Raw genomic sequence first — 16,169 nt, forward strand, 5'->3', positions numbered from 1 at the left:
ATTAAAATACTGAAAAATAATTTAACTAAACATATCTTTGAATAAAATACCTAGATATATTGTTCATCGTCGAAATATTGGACATTGAAGTCTAGATTTGTAGCTTCAATTGTAAAAAAAACAACCACCAAAAATCAAATTTCGTCTATGGATAGAAGAATGTGATGGTTAGAGTTGAAGCAAAGCAAGCGATTGTGGTGGTGGAGTTGGTGCCATATATCAAAATATAATGCCTGTCTTTTATTTTTATTGAATTTTAGTTTTTTTTTCCTTACATCTTTGAGTAGAAGGAGGAGGGGAAGGTCTAAAAAAACAAAAAGATAAGAATAAGGAGTAGGAGAGTATATTATCGGTAGGATTAAATTCTAAATTTATTTTACCAAACAGGTGGAATAAGTTATGATTTTCTATGTATCGTTGATTATAAACCCATGTTTTAATACTCAAACATATATCTTATACCTGTGGTCGAACCAAACGGGGTCTAACTGAATAGTCAACAAAATATGGATATAACTGTATGCATTAAAAATATCATAAATGCCACTAATTAGAACATTGTACACAAAACATTGACGTTAAATTTGTGTTTACAATGACAATGGATTTTTATTTATTTTATCTCTTCTCCTTACTTTATCTCGTAATAACATTTTGAAAATTATTTTCTAAATTTTAAAAATTATTCATTAATAATTAATCATATGTTAATCAACAATTTTTTATCATCTAATTAAATATATATTTTTTAATCAATCAATAACTTCAATAACTATATACTAAAATACACATCATGATTGACACGTGTCATCTCTCGATGTGTCTTTGACTTTTTTTTTAATTTAATTTAATTTAATTTTATAATGTCTGCTCCATTAAAGAAACTTTTAAAAACTTTAAATTTTCTAATTTGTTTCCTTCCATATCATAGAACAATATACGGAGTATATTACAAGTAATATTACGAGTTCATTTATTATGGCAAGAATCGAAAATAATACATTACACTATTACTATTGATTTTCTAATATTAATATGAAAAATATCAATCACGTAACATGGAAAAAATTGCAAATTATACACTGCACTATACTATTGATTTTCTAATATTGGTTTATATGTTACTAATTACTATCATAAAAATATATGATTTTACAATCTTAACAAATGAATTTCAACTGCAATATAAAAATTTAGAGAAATCATTTAACTCTTATGTTTCTTAAACTTAACTTATTATTAAACATAATTTCTATTCAATTTTCCCGAAAAAAGTGAAAATAAATTAGTAATACCGATGTTCAATTTGTAGTTTACGTACGTAGTATAATTCATGTTTAATTGACCACTTTGAACTAATTGTGTCTTATACAAATTCAAAATTTTACTACGTCATAACAAAATATTACTCCCTCCGTTTCTTTTTGTTGTATCCGTTTCCATTTTAAGCGTTTCATATTGTTGTATCCATTTAGAATCTATTCTATTTTTGGACATACATTTTATCCTAAAATACCCTTACATTTCTATCTAATTACCAAAATACCTAAAGATTCTACCAATATTCCCACCTAATTTTCCCCACCCATAATATTTAATTATTTTCCCTTCCCCATATACCCACTCTCTCACCTCCTTTATCACCTATCATTATCAATCCTCTCTCTTACCTTATTTCTTTATTATTTTCTCACTCCTTTATTTATTATAATCTCTTACACCCAATCATTTCTCTTACACCCAATCATTACACTTATACCCATACAAACCAATATTCCAAATTTCTTAAAAACCACACCAGATTCCAAATGGATACATAAAAAAGAAATGGAGGGAGTAGTTCATTAAGAATATTTCATATTTATAATATTATTTACGAGTAATTATAATACTCTGTAAACAAATTTTAATTTCATATGTGCGTTACACGAGTCCTAAGCTAGCTATTTATATATTTAAGTCGTTTTCCTGTATTTTACAATTTTGAAATTTGAAGTTTCCCCGTATCTCCGTTTCCCCGCTTCCGTTTCCCGTTTCCATGCAACCTAGCTTATAGAGGCAATGCGAGCTAAAAAACAAAATTGTACCCAATAATTTCATTGTTCTTTTTACGAATGCTGCATCACTCAACCCTACTAGTTGTTACATCCATTATATATCCTCCCAATATCAACAAAAACAACAAACAAACAAAAAAAATTACCTCAAAAACAATAGTGTTCTGAAATTGAACATGATTCGAATTATAAGTGAACCAATGTGATCAACAAGAATATTTCACACGGAAACACAAATTTTTAGCACAAAGAGCTATCCGAAAAAAGGCAATGACGTAGACGGGATTCAATCATAGCTTTACTTAGTCCGCAATTCAACCATTTGATTTCACTAAAATTGAAAAAAAAAAAAAAAACTTTGGACCAACTTCTTCGATTAATTAGTCGTAAATCATGGATTTCAGCTTAATATCATACAGAAATCGAAACAAAGAGAGAGTGAAAGAAAAGAAGATAATATTACCGTAATAAACTCTGTAGAAGGAGAACGAGAGAAAGGCGAGCGCCACCAATGTAATGGTGGTGTTTGCGGTGACGGTGAGTAATTTTTGATCGGAAAGTTCTGATAATCCTTCGGTATTTATAAGTGCGGTGGTAGCGATGGGAAAAGAGAGAAATGTTAACTTTTGACGGTGGCGCTTATGTTTTATATATGGTCTGGTGGACTCTACTGTAAAAGAAGCTAAAGGGTGTACAATGTTTATTTTTTTTGTTTTACTGCGAGGAGCTTTAACCATCTTTGATGAATGTATTAACAAAAAGGTCTTGTATGCACAATTTTTTACTATAAATTTATTGTAATGTGTACAATAAATTTATTATATACTAACATAATTTTTACCTTATTTGTTCTAATTTTTAGTTTTCTCTAACTTTTACCTAATTTTATCTATCTTTTATATTATTAGAAAAAAAAAGTTGATAGGTAAACATTTTAATGGGTTAAATGATTAATTTTATGCATTATTAGTGATTTTGAGAAATATATTTTATTAAAATGAAAATTTTTATTACTAAAAAATAAATAACTTTTACATATATAAGGGTACTTTTAAGCATTTTACGTTAACTTTTACTTTGGTGTTAAATATTTATCGTACATCCCTTGCAAATAAGAATTTAATCTCTTGTGAGAGTTTATATGGGTAATTTAATGAGCAGCATCTCTCCTATTTGAGGTTTTTTCATACCTAAGGCTCGATGTCGAGATCTTGGTTAAAAAACAAAAGGTTTTAAACTACTCACGTCAACCCATGTTGGTTAAATTTTGTAAATCGAAATAAAAGTTAAGTTTAAGGCCTTGTTCAGTTCACCTTAATTATCTCTCTTGGTATGATATGAACTGATTTGGTCTAATCTGATTTGATTTGAACTTATTTTTTCTAATCTGATATGATCTGAACTTACTGATCTGGTTCTTAAGAATCTATACCTAGTCTATAGAAACTGTAACATAGGTGACAATATGACATGTGTCATCACCTCATCAATCTATTTTTTTTTCTATTTTTATAATTAAAACAAATAAAACTCAAAAGACGCCCATGTAAAAGTAAAATAAAGAACAAATTAACAACTCAAAAGACACACATAACAAAAACATGCAAATAAATAATCATAACTTAATGAGCTAACTTAAATTATACTAATCAACTAATATTCCATACCAATAACAATAAATAATAAACATTACTACATACTTCGTATAAGTTAATAGTCGTTTTAAATTCTTAACTACAAAAAAGTATGAGAAAACTAAATGTACATCTCTTCAAAATAAGCCATCAACCTCTCATCTTTCTTGCACTCCTTATAAATAAATCTACCTACCAACCATTTTAAAAGACACACATAACAAAAACATACAAATAAATAATCATAACTTAATGAGCTAGCTTAAATTATACTAATCAACTAATATTCCAAAACAAAAATAATAAACATTAGTACTTACTTATTTGAAGAGCTTACACAATCAACTCTATATATCATCATCATTTGCATCACAAAAAAAAAAAAAACAATACGGAGTATATCATCATACATTTTCCCGAGGTAACGTGTGTGTGTTTTACTTTATGTGTCGCATCTATCCACTTTTTCTATAGCCAATACCAATTTACATAAATAATTTAAATTTGCAATAATACCTAAAAATTGTCTTATGTTGAGTAATATAAGTTCTTCCAACAATTTATAAAATTCCCTCGTGCATTGCATGGGTCAAATTGCTAATTAAGATTTAAATGAAAATCTACAATTATTATTAATTTAATAGGTTAAATCATTATAGTCATAATCAATATTACTCCTGAAATAAACTTTTATTCAATTGTTATGGAAAATTATACATTATTAATTTGACTATGGTCATGACTTAACTAATTTTTATTTATATAGAACTTGAGATCTTCATCTAAATAATTTTTATTCAAAAACTGAAACGTATTAACATGAAATATTGTATATGTTAATATTAATGAACAAAATGAAAAAATACTAAAAAGTTACCTATGAAATATTATGTTAACATCAATTACTTTACTTGTATTAATATTACTATTATTAATAATATTAATATTAACATCAAATATTATACTTCAATTTTGATCTAGACATAATCTGGGCAAATCGGTTATGACCTCTACATGACTTTGACATATCGGTTATGGTCTAGACATATTATTTAAGATCTCTAGATGATCCGGATATAATGTATTCAGATATATTTCCTTGATCCAAAATGCATTTAATGTATTTATACGAAGTCTAAAAAATGTGATTCAGATTAATTAAACAAGTTAATTAATTATTCAGTGTGATCAAATGATCGGAATGCCTAGCTGGATGCCGCTTCAAATCAAGTGCCCAGAATTAATATCAATTAATGACACATATATCTTACTCTTGACTGAATCCGTCGCGTCACACAAATAGTATGTGAAAGGTTCAAGTATTTCGGTGAATTTATAATATTCAGTGAACACTCTAATAGATGGTTATATTCGAAAATGATGGAAATTGGTTTCAGTGGAAACTAACAAACCATCAAAAGGCAAAATCAGAAATATTATCAGAACAAAATATTACTGAAAACGGAAATATGGATCGGATCAAAAATATTACCGGAAACGGAAATATTGTCGGAAATGTTACCAAAAATGGATATATTGTCGAAAATGGAAATATTAACGGAAACGAAAATATTGTCGGGATCGGAAATATTGCCGGAAAGGGAAATATTGTTCGAATCATAAATATTACCGGAATCGAAAAACAAATCGAAAACACGAAACTCGAACCATGGGTCGCGATGCACGCGACTTTTGGCCGCAAGGCCAAGCCCATGGCGAGCCAGCGCACGGCGAGTACACGGGTTGTGCACGAGCCCACGCGCGCGAGCAAGCTAGCGCACAACCCGTGCACATGCCGCAGGCCGCACCTGTGATGCACGCCTGCATGCTTGCGTGGGCAAGACTAACATTTATTTCTTGGGCGCCAAGAAACTTGCCGCGCAAGTTACTTGGGCCACAATCAACCTAACTAGCTGGTTGGGTATGATTGTTGGTGATTCAGTTGTTTACAACGTCCCTTAGACATAGATTAGTTTTGGGATTTATTTAATTTCCTAATACTAGTTGGATCGGGATTCTAATCCTAGTAGCTAGGATTCTATGTTTTTCATCCCAATAAATATAGGCATATGGCCATAATGTTTATACATATGAGTTTAATTCCCTTTGTCAATCACATAAAGTAAAATCTTGAATTAAATTTGTACCTTAATTGATATTATAACCTAATTTAATTAAGGCGGAGCGTACTGTGGACTACTACGGGGGGCGAAATTTGGAGTCCTACACACTTGTTCTTGTTCGGTTCGGGCGCAGCTGATATATGCATATTCTATAGTATTTTTACCCCCCTCCCTTAGTACTTTTATGTGTTAAATGAGCTCTTAGGAGGCATTTTTAGTACTAATATGCGTTATGTAGTGTGTCTTGATGTTCCAGGTTGTTTGAAGAGAAATTGGCCTTTTTAGGCTCGTTCCATGATATTATGAACCACTACACGATCCCGAGTATGTTTGGGATGATCATTGTCAACTCTTGGGAGCCTATGATGTTCATATTTGTGCCCCAAGAGTTAAACTCAGTGATTGGGAGGAAGAATGACGTGCCAAGACGATCGCCCTTCGATCTGTGGGTGAAGGGAGACCAACCGGGAAAGCAAAAAGAGAAATTCTCATATCAGCACGCGCCCGATCGGGCGCCATTCCCCCGGCCCCATCGGGCGCTGGGACCGTCAACTTCTCCAAGGGCAGTTGGATGCCCGCTGGAAAATAATTAACAATTCGGCACTCGCCCGATTGGGCGCCTATCGGGCGCCTGCGCTGCTGCATATAAAGAAGAATTTTTGTCGAGTTGCACGCCCGATCGGGCGAGATCAACCTAGAGCGCGAGTTTTACTTGATGATTTCTGTTTTTATTTGTTTTGGGGGGCAAGAGTATCAATACTAAGCCCTAAGTTATTTGTAATCATCTAATTTTCAGCACTTAGTTTTATTTGCACTTATTTTATTTCTTTCAAACCCTTCTTAAAAGCTTTTAATCTTTCAATCATATTTCGAAGCTTTCATTCAATTCATCGCTCACAATTTCGGTATTAATTCATTCCCTATCTTATTATTCTAGATTAATTATGTTTTCAATTAATATGTTTGCATTGTTTACTTCAATTATGCATGAGTAGTTTTAATCTAGCGTTTTGGGAATCCATGAACTAATATGAAGGAATGATTGATTATTGTTGATTGCCGATATTGTTGGTTAGTTTCCAAGTGATTTATTTCATTACTATGCGATAAGATTTGCGCGGGTTTAATTGTTATAGTCAAGCAATGTCAAGTTAAAATTCGAGAGATGCAATTTGATGTTTAGGCTAGTTTCAATAAGTAGGATTGGGTTTAATAAATTGCGAGAGCCTGGTAATTCCAATTATATGATTACTATCGATTCGAGAGAGCATGCTAGTCTGATTAATTTCTTTATTAACTATTAGTGATTGTTTATCATCCCATATTATTGTTCATTGGTGAACATATACCCTATGCCTTTTATTATTTGATTTCCCCTTATTTAGTTGTTGCCGTAGTTTAATACTCAAACCAAACTATATTCTTGTTTCCCAATAGTCTAGACCTTTATTTTAGTAGTGGGAAGAATGTTGTTTCCCAGTGGATTCGATCCTGACTTTCCTTGCTATTTGGTTAGTGAAATTAGGTTATCTTTATTAGGTGATACGCCTTTAGCCTATCAGCAACTAGTGAAGGCGCGCATCCTAATTACGCTAATTGGTTATATGAATTTTACATGTTTCCCAACACTCTAGGTTTATTCTGCAGGATGATTAGATGGTTCATAACCTAACAGTGGTATCACGAGACTCTTGTATAATTGCATAAATAAATTAAACATGGAATAATTTTATAAATTTGGAATAAATTAAGGGGTGAATTAATTTGGTGTAATTAATTGCAAATTTTGTACGTTTATTTAATTATATGTTGTAGGGGGATAAATTTTGAGTTGTATTTCTCTCATATTTTGTACACTTGTACTTCGAATTTTTGTAATTTAAGTTTTGGGAGCTTGATGAATCCCATTTGGAAAACACCAAGTCACCAAGAATCTAAACTTGGCCAATTTATCGAAAATCCGACCATTAGATTTGGCTTGATTTTTGACAATCCCACCCCCAAGGGGAGACAAATTCTAAGTTTGAATTAGTGACTTTAATTGGTTTGAACATTTCGAAAATAGGAATTCAAATTATGCAAAGTACGTTAGAAATTACCCCTACGCCTATTGAACATTGAATCCGACAGAGTCTCCACCAAACAAGTTTATGGGTCCGGTTTGGAAAGACCAAATGACTCGGGATAAGACTAGAACTTGAAACCGCATAGAGACTCGGGTAAGGGAACGAGGCACTTGTTTTGAAAGATTTGACATGTATGGTTCAATCAAGACAAGGATCATTTTCGTGTAAAATCCTAATCTTGACACTAAGTTTAGGTTGGTGGGCATGCATTTTAGAACATTGAAATTGCTAATTTGTACGTGATCACTTCGCTTTAAGTCAAATTTAGGGAACCTAGTCCGGTTGTCCAAAAATTATCTTTATTAAGCGTTATTAGAATTTGTATATTACTGGTTTAGCATGCATGTTTGGTGACGAAAGCGATAAACAAGTAAAGAAAGCATCACAATAGAAAATTAAGTGAAAGAATGTACATCACCACCTAGAATGGACTAGGTGTAAACCAAATGAATAATAAATGTGCGAAAATGAAAGGTGCAATAATGAAATAAGCAATAAAGTAAGCAATAAAGTAAGCATAAAGAATTGAAATTGCATGAATGATGTTGGAAATCTAAACGAGAAACACTTGTTCAAGTATGACTTAGTTTCCCATGGATTCAACTTGGAAAGAATCTAACTTTGAAATGAGTTTGCTCATTAAAAAGTATCATCGATTTTGTATTTGAACATTAAAATAGAACTTGAATATTGAACTTGATTTGAATATTGAACTTGAAAATTGAACTTGAACTTGAATATAGAACTTGAATATTGATATTAGGAGGCTTGATTCTTAAAGATTAGACCTTTCATCTTAAAAGACCTCATGTTTAATATGCTCCATGACTTGAAAGTGGTTCTAGTTTAAAGAGAAATTGTTCTCATTTAAAATCATCGAACTCTGAATATAGAAATTATATGTTGAGCATGAAACTTGATGGTTCATGAGTTCTAGTTTGAAAAAGGAATTACGCTTCTTCAAACATCATTGAACTTGCATACGGTTAGAGTTTTTTTTGAAGATTTGTATGATGATTGTTGTAAGGAACATTTTTAAGAGTGAAAACCTCAACTTACTAATCATGTTTTGTTGACAAATAAGCATAAAGATTGAAACTTGTAAAATGGAGTATGGAAGATCATTTGAGGGGGGTCTCAAGTATGAGATCCCCTCAAAGATTACTCATTTGAAACATTTCCTAGCTCAAGTGAGTATGAACATCACATGAACATCATAGGATTAGTAAACTTGATCATAAGAAAGGTAGAAAAATAGATTTGAAGAGTCCTCGAAAATTTACCTAGACTTAAGTGTTGATTAATTTTCAAGCTTGGACTCCAAAATTACTTAGGACATTAGAACATTGAACTTGTATTTTGATATAATTGTATGAGAGTATTTTGTAGATATTTTGAGGATTAAATATTGAAGGTTTTGAAGATTGAATATGGAAGAGTTTCGAAATAGGCAGAGCTTTGCTGCTCGGAATTGGGTCGTTCTACCTCCGTTTGTTCATGGAAAAGGGGGGGGGGGTTTATATGAAAAATTGTTGGGGTGAGCTGACAGTTGTTTTCGTCCTTTTGCGCGTTTTGGCGGTTTTGCAAAGATTCTCTTTGTACCTTCCATCCTTTTTACTTTGAGGTTAAGGCATGGATTTTTACGTCTTTGAGGATTTTCTCGGGATTGCTGATTTGTAAGGGTTTCGCTCGTTTTACGGGTTGGCGCCCGGGATGCTCGGTTTTGGGGTTGGCGCCCGAATATTACTTGCCTTATATGATTTTGAGTGGAAACATGCCTCGTAAAATGATGGTGGCATTGGTTTCTTGAGATTGAACTTGGATTTTGAAATTGTATTTTGGAAATGTGTTTGAGCTTGAATTGGAGTTCGAGGTTAAGATTTGGACCCAAAGTTTGCGTCTTTGATTTGAATTGGATGTTCGGAATTAGAAATTGAACTCGGGGATTGATTTTGCATGGTTTGAATTATGAATTGGAGCTGGATTTTTGGAGTTAGAATGTGTTTGGATTGGAATTGTGTGTGCTTTGGGATTTTCACTCGAACTTTGAACGAAAGTTCGGAATTGAACTGAATTATGTCCTTTGCAACTATAGCTTGCACTTAGAAATTAACCGCCCAAATCTATTGGCAGTATCGTCATTGGACTCTTGGGGAGACACAAATTAGGTGTCTACATATGTTCGTAGAAATTTTGCGATTTTGTCAAAGTTTGTCGGAACTTATGATTTTATAGTGAATTTCGTATGTAAACGACGTTTTAAAATTGACTAAAATACACCCCCCCCCCCCCCCGAAATTCCCAAGTTCGAACTCTAACTATGACATTTCGCAGGTTTAAGTTCCCCGGATTCAAAATTTAATGATGTTAAAATTAATATTTGCGGATCTAGTTCGAAAATTCTAATTGTATAATTGACCTACTACATATGTTTAATAATTTTAAGGAATAAATTTGTAACACCCTAAATAGGATTAATTTTGTTGTTGTTCAATTGGCCCATCAGCGAAAAGATGTGGCTGAGGGAGAAAAGGGTGGGACTGTGTGGGTGGTGGGGTGTATTATGGACAATAGACATTTTGGTTCATATGATGGTGATTCGGGTGAAAGCCAGCTTGAAGGAGGTGTGTCAGTTGACAGACATGACAATAATGGAGAGAGGGATTTTAAACTTGCTTGAAAACAAATGTTACCGATTTTTCATGTTGTAGGTCGTTATAACTATTTTAAGAAGATAACCCAAAAAGTTAAGATTATTCCCAAATAATCAAAGAGTGTGACTGTTTTCATAAGGGATGGGATTTAATAATATGATGATATTTTATTATTATCCAAAATCAGTATTCATTTTGTATGTGAGTGTGACCATTGTTTTTGGGGATTATTCATGTGTGGACCTGGTCCACAATAAAATTAGCGTGGACCAAAGATCCACACGTGCAAACAATCCCAAAGAAACCCAACGAAATTTTGAAGTCTCTTCTCACACACCCATCTCTCCTCATCCCCACACTTTCTAGATCTCTCTTCTTCCAAAACCTCAATCCAAAAATGAAATCACACAAGCCGCAATTGAAGAAGAAAAATGGGAAATCAAACATTTGAAATCGATCTCCACAAATCCATTGACAGAGTTTCAATCAAGCAAGCACGATAATCAAGGTAATTCGAAAAGAATTGAAAACCTAAAATTATATTAATTGTACTAAAATTTCGACTAGAAATTGCAAAATTCTACTTAATTTTGAATGAATTGGCAGCGTATGACGCTGGTGTTTCCTCCTTATAATGTCTTCTCATGTGATTGTGAAGTTAGATTTTCTTGATTAATGCGTCAATCAGTTCAATTTCTACGAATCCTTTTATATTTTGTTCTTATTATATTGATGATTTGGTTTAGTTCCTTGTGGTTATAAATTTTGATTTTCAAATTATGATTTAGAATGTTATCCCCGTTTTTTACAAGCATATATGTGATTAACTTTGAGTTCGATCTTTTACCTTTTACTTTTTCGGTTTTCAAAATCATCCAATCTCAAGGATGATATATCATTATGCATCATTGTAATGTTTCTTTCAAAATAATGTCCTTTTTTTATTTTTATTTTTATGTATAGCGATCATGTTCTACACATAGTGTAAACTAAACACCTCTTTCTATATATAGTTACCCTCTTTTGCATCATAGAGATATATTGTTGCATAACCTATACCGAACCAACCTATGTGGTAATCGAACCTACTATCATGTGCAAAAGCACATAGCTCTACTAATTTAGCTAATAGACTTTACTACTTGAAACTCCTTTTCTTCTTAACTACACATTTTACACCCAAATCCTCAATTCTCAAAATCATGCCCCCTCTTTTTTTATGTGTAATGATCCTTTTCTATGCATAGTGACCTTAAACAAACTAAACGCCTTTTTCTAGATATAGTTACCCTTTTTCGAATGGAAATTTGTTTTAACTTTTCTAAGTTATATATTGATTTAAGTAAGGTATCCCTTTCCTTCGCACAATCTCATGTATTCCGGGTTCATATAAGGTGTTTTCTTAAGCCATTAGCTAAATCGGAAGAGCATTGTGTACTTGCGTTACACAAATGATACAAGTTCGAATCCTGCATAGGCTACTGATTTCATACTCTTACTGTCATCCATCCAATTGTACCAAATTTATGTGTGGTGTGGAATAAAATTCCTTCACTTACTTTTCGTTTCCATATCACTCAATCAAGTTGCAATTCCACTTCATCTCACTAGCAAAAGTATACCTGATAAAAAAGATGATGCAACTTACTACATATATTTTGGTTATCTTTTCGAGTAGACACCTCGGGTAACTAACATCGAGGCATACAGTCAGTACCAATCTGTTCCAGTCGCATCTTGTTAATCATTCCATATGCTTAATGTCTGCTAGTGTTCCAGAATTTCTAAGAAGATACACCAAGCAAGCATACCATAATGTGTTAGTACAAACATCATTTTGATACTTCTCTCGCTATCCTTGGAAAATCTTGTATGGCCTGCTGTTAGAATGCTTTCATGCCTTCCATTAATTGTGCCCAATACCATATGTTCAAACTTACAAACAAAATGTTGAAGAAAACAACTTATTCTTTCCTGTTGTTCGAAACATTTTATTCGTTGTGCAACTCATAACAAGCTGAACGGAGTCGAGGCAAAGTAGTAGAATCTGAGGCCAATTGAGATCTTTACAAGACTACAATAGATGGAAAATAAATATCAGGTCTTCTTTGGACAACTTAATAGAAAGTTGAGATATATTGTTCTATAGCCTATACTGAAACAACCTATGTAGGAATCGAACCTACATCATGTACAAAAGCCCATGGCTCTACCAATTGAGCTAATAGGCTTTACTATTTTAAACTCATTTTCACTTACTACACATTTTACATGCACCCAAATCCCCAATTCTCAAAACCATGTTCCGAGTTCACATGTTAGACATTGTATAGTGATCCTTTTCTACGCTTAGTGACCCTTAATAAACAAAGCACTTCTTTCTAGATATAGTCACCTTTTTGTATTATAGTAGCCCTATTCTACCTAAAGTCATTTTTTTTTGGTGAAATAAGTGTCCTTAAAAATGAAAGTGGTTTCAAACTTTAAATGCAATCAGTGTCTTAGTAATTAACTTTGTGAAAATAAACCAAAATAATAACAAGTAATTAATAACTCAAGTGATGTAGTGATAATTAGGAAACGGGACCCTGTTACTGGTAGCCTATAGCAACATTTCCTCACATAGACAGAACAACAATTGCACAAGTCCAACTACACAGCAAAGATAGCAGTCACACATACACACTTACCAACCAAACTATAGCCGCAACAGCTAGTCGTTACAATGACTCATGAACTGCTACTGTCAATCAGCTCGGCAAGCTTTGTGATTTCTATGATATGCCATCATGCAGCAGCAGGCCTGAATACCCAGTTGCTTCACATGATTTACATAAAAGCAAATTCGTACAGAATTTTTCTAACAAAACCAATTTAGAAAAGCATATACTGACAGTTATAGATTGATTAATATTTACCCTCTTAATGAAGAAGATTAACAACCTTCTAGAATTTTACGCATATCAGGCCAAAATAGGAGGACTAATACCTTTTTAAACATAAGCATATGCATAATAAATAGCCCAGAATATCACTCTACTACATATAGTGACCATTATAGATGAAATATTTACCGTTATTATTATTATTAAGAGTTACAAATTCCATCAATTCTACACATGGAGACTAAATGGTAATATAATGACCTTAATTAAAATTATGAATGGTGACTACGAATAACACGACTAACATATTATCTGACCAACACACTACAAAATCACAAAAATCATACATTATAAAATTCTAGTTAAATAACATCAAAGTTATTATTATACATTTAAACCCTAATTTCGTAAATCAACCCTAAATCTTGAACAAAATACTTGAAATTCAACAAAAAAAATTGTTGGATTGTGTAAAACTACGTGAATTGGAGTGCTTCCATTGATATATATATATATATATATATATATATATATATATATATATAATGGGTTACAACATCACTCCTAATTATATTAGGAAACCTAATGCGACTAGAAGTCTATTGTACATAAAATATTCTAAGAGAATTCTACCTCTATCACACCCCCGCAGTCTTAGCGAGAGGAGGTCGTACGCTAAGACTGGATCTGAAATCCAAGAATAATTGTCGTGGAAGGCCCTTTGTGAAAATGTCTACAAATTGATACCTGTAAGGAACATGCAACACGCGTATTTGACCCAACGCAACCTTTTCCCGAACTAAGTGTATGTCCATCTCGACATGTTTGGTGCATTGATATTGAACCGACTTGCTGGAAAGATAAATATCATTGACATTATCACAATAAATAATGGTGGCCTGCCGAAGTGGGCAATGTAACTCTAGAAGTAGATTACAAAGCCAACATGCTTCGGCAACGACATTAACGACGCCGCGGTATTCCGCCTCCGTACTCGATCTGCAAAGTGTAGGCTAGCGCTTGGAAGACCGGGAAATGAGGTTGTCCCCTTAAAAATAACAATATCCCGAAGTCGAACGACGAGTATCAGGACACCCACCCCAATCTACATCAGTATAAGTAATCAAGCGCGTATCAGTGGTAGGATATAAATGTAACCCGTGATCAATGGTACCCTGAATGTAATGCAGGATGCGCTTTAATGAAGTGAAGTGAGGCTCCTGGGGATCATGCATAAAAAGACAAACCTGCTGAACTGCATAAGCAATATTAGGGCGAGTGAAGGTGAGGTACTGAAGAGCACCTACTAAGTTGCGGTAAAGAGTAGGATCCACTACTGAAGGACCCAAATTGGCACTAAGCTTGGAATTAGTATCTACAGGAGTAGCAGACGGCTTACAAGTCCCCATTCCTGCACGCTCTAAAATTTCCAGTGCATACTTCTGTTGAGAAAGAAGCATAAATGAAGGAGTACGAGTGACAGAAATTCCCAAAAAATTATTTAAGGGCCCCAGATCAGACATTGGAAATTCTTTCCTCAAATGTAAGATGCATCTTTCTTGTAGATCATTCGAGGAAGTGCACAAAATAATATCATCAACATAAAGAAGTAGGTATGCCATGTCATTACCCTGTCTGAAGATAAATAAAGATGTGTCACTCCTAGCAATGACAAAGCCCATATGTAGTAAAAAATTTGCAAACATTTGATACCACGCACGAGGAGCTTGTTTAAGACCGTAAAGTTCCTTGCGTAGTAAGCATACATAATTGGGAGCGCGTCTGTCAACGAGTCCTAGAGGTTGGTGTATGTAAACGGTCTCTTGTAGGTCACCATGATGGAAAGAAACTTTTACATCTTGGTGATGAATGAACCACTTCCTTGCCATAGCCAAACCCAGAACTGTGCAAATCGTAGCCGGCTTAACAACCGGGCTAAAAGTCTCATCATAGTCGACACTCTTTTTCTGCAACCTGCCATCACAAACAAGTCTAGGTTTGTGCCGTAGAAGGTCACCCTTATCATTTTCTTTATGAGAAAAAATCCACATACAATTCAAAATATTCACCCCCATAGGCCTAGGTACCAAGTCCCATGTCCTTGTATTAATTAAAGCACCATATTCATCTTGCATCATTCCAATTCAGGTCAGTCAAGGCTAACTTGTGATTTTTAGGAATAGGTGAGCGAGTGAGAGTGGGGCCTATGAATTCACGGTGAGGCCGTACTTAGGATTTAGTTTAAAAATCCCGTGTTGACTTCGGGTGACTCGAGGTGATGGAGGCGGGGGACGAGTGGCCTGAAGTGGTGCAATACCACGCAAGGGGGGAGGGGTGTACCTTAACCGGGGTGATATTGGGCTATGAACTGGCAGATTAAAGGGGATTGGTTTAATTCTTTGCTGCTGGGCCACTTGAGAGGTAGGTGTTATGCTTGGAGTTTGGGGATGCAATGGAGTGTGAGTTTGTGCAGGAGCTGAACAGTGTGAGGGAATTGGATTAAAGCACGGAGAAGGATGTACCATAGAATTCCGCGGGTTGGGTGTGGCGGATTTCTCAGGCCCACGACCCAACCGCGGAGAAGGCTGCCCATTAATTCGTGGTTGCGTAATTAATTGGACCTGCAAATATGGTGTTTTGCAGCCATAAAGGGTTGAGGAGTGGGTTGGGCTCCGTGGACTGTACTAAGT

The sequence above is a fragment of the Spinacia oleracea genome, chromosome 3, assembly GCF_020520425.1.
Source record: "Spinacia oleracea cultivar Varoflay chromosome 3, BTI_SOV_V1, whole genome shotgun sequence".
Classification (NCBI taxonomy): Eukaryota; Viridiplantae; Streptophyta; class Magnoliopsida; order Caryophyllales; family Amaranthaceae; genus Spinacia; species Spinacia oleracea.